The 6,501-nt window shown below is 48.5% G+C and overlaps 1 long non-coding RNA gene across 1 annotated transcript; it reads left to right on the top strand.

Annotated features, from left to right (window-relative positions):
* Nucleotides 1–2,476: 2,476 nt before the first annotated feature.
* LOC134428875 (uncharacterized) lies at nucleotides 2,477–4,800 on the top strand. The gene is made up of 5 exons (XR_010030487.1): nucleotides 2,477–2,836; nucleotides 2,932–2,975; nucleotides 3,077–3,120; nucleotides 3,202–3,242; nucleotides 3,324–4,800. It is a non-coding gene; the product is annotated as an uncharacterized LOC134428875 (long non-coding RNA).
* The last annotated feature ends 1,701 nt before the right edge of the window (nucleotides 4,801–6,501 follow it).

The raw sequence follows: 6,501 nt of genomic DNA, 5'->3' as shown, positions 1-6,501 counted from the left end.
CTGTGTCACGGGTGTCTGCACACATTTGTGCCGGGGCTGCTCTGCCCTGCGGCATAGCCAGCTGCGATAGGAGAAGTCCTGGGGACTTGGAATGTGTAATGCGGGGTGTAGTTGGACTGTAGGTGGGATTTGTAGATGGACACATCATATCTGGAGCTCTTCAGTTATCCTGCAACAGTTTGACTCTTGTCCTACCTTTTTTTTCAGATTCAGATGGATTAAATCTGTGCCCGAGGGCCCCGTCCCGGGTGAGGGGATTGCCCCGAGCAGGTGAGGCCCCATTTGTTTCTGCAGCAGAAGTGTGTATGGTGACTGTGTTACAGCTCTGTTCTTTGTCTTTCTTTTTAGGAAGTCAATCTGGATGCCAGCAGTCAAGGTGGGCAGGGGAGAGAAGTGGTTGTTATTGCTCAGCTCTGAAGCACAACCATTTTTCAGGAGATTCATCATGTCACAAGAGGGATCTGCCCAGTGTCAAGGATGATGTTTGAGATTGAGGCTTCAGGTGAGTTGAGGATTGTGACTGGGAGAGGGAGGGTGTTCAGGTATCCAGTTAGGAGTTCTTGGGAGGGGGTTTGCAGGCAGCAGGGTGAGAAAGGGTGTTTATTTGTTTATTTGAGGGCCCCTCCCCCCAAGGCTGTTCAGAAGCCTAGCAGAGGCATTGCCATGTCTTACAGCACACAAGGTCATCCACTGCACTCACAGGAATGCCATTTAACTTTGCCTTTCTCTAACCCAGGTGCCACTCCTATGGAAGGCCACAGCCTTGGAATCAGGATGAAGCTGGAGCCTGAGGGAGCCAGGCACGCTCAGGAAAGGGCAAGTAGCTGCCTTGCTGGGATTTGGCCCACATAAGTCTGAACTCATACTTTGGTTTTGGTTTTCTTTATTGTAGCTGACTGGGAGGCTAACAGGCCATCACAGAGCCCTCCGAGGCAGACCCATTTCAGGTGCAGCGTGGATTCCCCTCACCAATCATCCAAAAGATAAGTCGGGGGCCATGGCCTGGCGATGGGAGTGTAGCAGGTTGGGAGTTCTTGGGGCAGAGTTAAAAACCAGCAGAGGGAAAAGCATTCTTCTCCAAGGGCCTGTTAGGACAGCTAAAGGGAGAGGCTCTTCTTTTGATGGCAGCTTTCAGGCGGGCAGTGCAGAACAGCTCCGGTCTGTGTCCTGTTGTCTGGTGTGCTGTGTTCCCTAGTGTGTCTTTGGGGTCCCTTTTGCCCTCTTCCCTCGATGCCCTCACCACAAGCATGATGTGTTGTGTTTGGTGTCCCCCTGTTTGTCACGTTCTGTGTCACGGGTGTCTGCAGGTATTTGTGCCGGAGCTGTTCTGCCCTGCTGCATGGCGTGCTTCAGTAGGACAAACCCTGGGGAGTTGGAATTTGTAATGTGGGCTGTACTTGGGCTCTAGGTGCTATTCCTAGGTTTACATAAGGTGTTTCCAGCTTGAAAGTTAAAGTTATTGTGGAGGTGTGTGACATATGTTCTAACTTTCTTTCAGGTGTGGATGCATTGCATCCATGGCAGAGGGTCAGGGTTAGGAGGTGCTGGGCATTCCTAGGAGCATAGTGAGTAGCAGAGTGGTGGGGTTTTGGCCGATGCGGTGCCAAGGTCAGGCACTGATGTTTGGTTCTCTTTAATCTAGCTGTCTGAGGGACACCAGCCCGGTGCCAGCAGGACCTTCCCAGGTGACGAGGTGGCCTTTCTTTGCACCTGACACAGGCATCCCCTGATGTCTGAGAGATAAGCAGAGGGCTGCAACCCTCAGAGGGGATGAACGTGGGGTGCTTTTTCAGGACTCCCTGAGGTGGGGGTCTGAGTTGGCTCTGGCAATGAGGTTAGCCAAGATGTTGCCCCTTAGGCCCCATAAAAGCAAAGTCTCCCTTTTGGTCACAGTGCTGAGGTGCGCAGCATGGCAGAGCAGTCCCGGTGTGTCTCGTGTCACTTGTCTTTTGTGTATTGTGTGTTGCCTGGATATCTCATGTCTCTTATCTTAGCCCTGTGAGGGGCCTCTCAGAACCCTTTCCTAGCATCCGTGATCTCAGCATTCCTCGCCCTGGCACCCATGCCATAGATCTTTTGACTTGGGAGCTCACACAGGCATCAGAAATGCATCTCTCTTTAGAAGCGTCCAGTCAGATGTCTTGTCATGTCTTGTTCTGAGCTGTACGGACAACCGTGCTGCGCAATGATCCATTATAGCAGAGTAGGACTTGTAAGGATGTGAGGTTAGGGAGAGGATTCTGACTGTAGGATTCTCGGGCATCCATCTTTGCAGTTTTTGGAATAAATCATTCTGTTTGCATCTTCTTCCTCCAGGGTTCTCTGAGCCTCATCAGCTCGCCATCAGCTTCAACTCTTCTTCTTTTGCATTCTCTCAGTCCTTGCAGCCATTTTCCTTGCTAAGAGATTTCCGTTCCTGTTGTGTCCCCAGTGTTTGTCACGTCTTGTCTGTCCTGTGTCCTGTGTCCTCCACACATTTGTGCTGGAGCTGCTGTTCTGCCCTGCTGCATATCCTGGTGCAATATGAGAAGTCTCAGGGACTTGGAATTTGTAATGTGTAGTTGGATTCTAGATGGGATTTGTAGATGGACACAGGATACGTGGAGCCCATAAGTTATCCTGCAGCCCTTTCACTTTCATCCTAACTTTCTTTTAGTTGCAGAAGGATAAATCCAGGGCAGAGCCCCCCATTCTGGGTGAGGGGATTCCCCTGTGAAGGTCAGTCACTGTTTGTCTCTGCAGAGGAAGCATAAATTGTGGCTGCTGCAGCTCTGCTCTTTGTCTTTATTTTTAGGAAGTCAAGGCAGAGAGCAGCTGTCAAGGCTGAGTGGGCAAGGTGAGCATTGAGTAGGGTACCGAAACAGTTGTTATTGCTGAGGTCTCAGTTTCTGGTGCAGCTCTAGGTACGTATTATTCCTCTTTTTATTTTAGATGGACTGCTTGCCATCTATCCTAGCCCAGCATGCCCATGCCAGGTGGGTTCAAGCTTAAGGTATCAGTGTAGCATACTTGTCAGGGTTGGGAGGTTGTGTTTTCACAGTATCTCAGCATGCTTTTCTGCTTTGTTTCTTTGCAGGTGCTGTCGCTGCCCTAGGCATGCCGGGGAAGAGAGGAGGGCAGGTGACTCGGAGTTTAGGCGGGCTGATTCCTAGGTGAGTGTTATGCAGCAGCATGCTAAGTGTGTACATTTTCTTTTTGCAGGTATCTTCCGGGCGGCCTCTGGAGTCAAATCAAGACTTGAGGTGAGCTGGGGCAGGGGTGCGAAGGAGTCCCGGGGATTACTGTTTTTGAGGGCAATAGTCACGTTTTCTGTTTTGCCTTAGGTACCCTGGGCAGGCTTGTAGCCACAGCTTGGAAGCGGCAGCACCGAAGCGCACACATTGAGAACGTCTCAACGTCCACGTCCGACCGAGGATGGATTTTGTCTGCTTGTCTTCCAAAAGCTAAGTGTCGGGGCCAGTGGTTGGGAGAAGGGGAAAAGCCTTTACTATCACAGGAGGCAATCTGATGTCAGCTTAGCGGAGAGGTCTGTAGTGGGACAGGCTCCCTGGAAGTAAAGGGAGAGGGTTTCTCCTCAGCCTCACCAGAGCCTTTGCCGGGCAGGGCAATTCCTACCCATCTCCACATTCTCGTGAACTTTGTGTCATCAGCCTTCTTCGACTTGACGTCGTCACGGCTCTTTCCCCCGTGGAGCTCGCCTTCAGGTCCGGAGCTGTAGCTGCAGTCACCTGGCAGTCCGCTTCCTTCTCTAGGCTTGCTGAGCCTCTCGAGCATCCTCCTAACTGCTTTGGCCCTAACTTCCTTTAATGAGTTGCATTTCATCATCACGTGCTGTTGTCATAGGGCTTCCTTTCCCTTGGCCTCATTGGCCTCTGGCTCGTCTTGTGCTAGGACTCTCGGGTCCCTAAAGGGAAAGTGCCAAGCAGTTGCAACTTGTCTCTGTGTTATGTCATCTGTGTCTATGTTATGGTGTGTGTGTCCATTGTCTTCCACGGCATAGGCCTTTGTTACATCTCAATGCTTTATCGGCTCTCTTCTGTGCCATGTTCTACTCACATTCCTTGCCGGATATCCCTTATTCCAGCATCTTTACATTTTTACTCTTTGAGACAGGAATGTCTCACAGGGACAAGATGTTCTCATCCATCTTCCTTCTCACTATCAGCTTTGGTAGTGCTTTTTTTTCCATTTTCTTGGACTTCTAGAGGGAGCATCTTACACCCTCCTCACGTGACTGCAGTAGTTCTATAGGTTCCATCTTCTCAAAGGGTACAGGGCTCAATAAGTAATCTTCCAGAGAGTTTTCTTAAGTCGTGGTTTATATTGTATGTTCCTATGTTGGCTTATATTGTATGTACTTACATACAGTATAAGTACGTACAGTATAAGCCAGCATAGGTACATGCAATGTAAGTGCATTGCCTTATATTGTCTGTACTTACACTGCATGTAAGCATGTCGCCTTATATTGTGTGTACTTACACTCTGTGTACACTTGCACTGTATGCGTCAGCTTACATTGTGTGTAGACTGTACCACTTATGATCGGAGCTGCCCTGCCCTGGCACATAGTCACAGTTAGGTAGAACAGTTATAACAACTTTACTGTTCATCTGTCTTTTGTGGGATTTTGGGTAGAAAATTCATCAGTCCAGAGTGGGGACAAGTCCTAGCTGTCAGATAGCCACTTGTTGACCCTTCCTGTTGTCTCACAGGTCGCCGAGGCTGCTGATTTCCCCAGGATCTGCCATTTAGCTCAAGGAGCGGCAGCCAGAAGATGTGTCAAAGCACCTTCTTCAGCATCTCAAGGAAGGGCCACAGTGAGCGTGTAAGAAGGAGTGTGTGTGAGAGCACGTGGCTGTGTCTGTCTGCTCGTCTCTGCGTGTGTGAGCGCATGCTGACTGGATTTAACCTTGTGTATATGACTTTTGCTTTTCAGGTTTTGCAACTCATTGTTAAATTGAGAATAAAAAATCCCCAGCTGCCTTCCACCCTGGCTGTTTTTTTTTTTTGGTCCCGGCCAAGTAAAAACCCAGAAAAATACTCCAAGATAGGCTAGAAAAGGCCCAAAAAACCCAGTAAAAAAACCCAAGATGGGCAAGAAAAACCCAGAAAAAAGCAGAAAAAACCCCAAAATGGGCAACAAAGAAACCCCACAAAAATCCAGGAAAAAAACTGCAAGATGGGGAAGAAAAAAATCAAGAAAAAACCCAGAACAATCCCAGGGAAAAAATCTCAAGAGGGGCAAGAGCAAACCCGGGAAAAAAAGCTAAAAACCCCAAGATGGGCAAGAAAAGCCCAGAAAAAACCCAGAAAAAAAAAAAAAAAAAAACCAGGAAAAAGAAACCGGAAGAACTCCCAAGGTGGGCAAGGAAAACCCAGAAAAAACCAAGGAAAAAAACCAAACATGGGCGAGAATACCCAGAAAAAAACCCCAAGATGGGCAAGAAAAAACGCAGAAAACACCCACAGAAAACCAGGAAAAAACCTCAAGATGGGCAAGAAGAATCCCAAAAAACCCCCACAAGATGGACCAGAAAAAACGCAGGAAAAACCAGGAAAAACCAGGAAAAATAAACCAGGAAAAAAAAACGGAAAAAAAATCCCAAGATGGGCAAGGAAAAACCCAGAAAGAAACCAAGAACAAAAACCCCAGACTGGCAGGAAAAAAACGCAAAAAAAAAAAAACCAAGATGGGCAAGGAGAAGATCCTCAAAAAACCCAGAAAAATCACAGAAAATCCCCCCAAGATGGGCAAGAAAAGAAGCAAGATGGACCAGAAAAAAACCTGAAAAAGCCAAGAAAAAAAAAAAGGAAAAAAACCACCAAGATGGGCAAGAAAAAACCCAGAAAAAAACCCAGAAAAAAAAATTCAAGATGGGCAAGAATAAACCTGGAAAAAACCCCGCAAGACTGGCAAAAAAACCCAGGAAAAACTCCAAACTGGGCAAGAAAAAAAACTGTCGTAAAAGATGCCGTAAAGCGCGCCTGTCGTAAAGACTGCCGTAAAGCGCGACTGTCGTAAAGACTGCCGTAAAGCGCGACTGTCGTAAAAGGTGCCGTAAAGCGCGACTGTCGTAAAAGGTGCCGTAAAGCGTGACTGTCGTAAAGACTGCCGTAAAGCGCGACTGTCGTAAAGACTGCCGTAAAGGGCGACTGTCGTAAAAGGTGCCGTAAAGCGCGACTGTCGTAGAAGGTGCCGTAAAGCGCGACTGTCGTAAAAGGTGCCGTAAAGCGCGACTGACGTAAAGACTGCCGTAAAGCGCGACTGTCGTAAAGACTGCCGTAAAGGGCGACTGTCGTAAAAGGTGCCGTAAAGCGCCACTGTCGTAAAAGGTGTCGTAAAGCGCGACTGTCGTAAAGACTGCCGTAAAGCGCGACTGTCGTAAAAGGTGCCGTAAAGGGCGACTGTCGTAAAGACTGCCGTAAAGCGCGACTGTCGTAAAAGGTGCCGTAAAGGGCGACTGTCGTAAAGACTGCCGTAAAGGGCGACTGTCGTAA

Source organism: Melospiza melodia, chromosome 24, assembly GCF_035770615.1.
Source record: "Melospiza melodia melodia isolate bMelMel2 chromosome 24, bMelMel2.pri, whole genome shotgun sequence".
Lineage (NCBI taxonomy): Eukaryota > Metazoa > Chordata > Aves > Passeriformes > Passerellidae > Melospiza > Melospiza melodia.
This window is presented reverse-complemented; position numbering and strand designations above follow the sequence as displayed.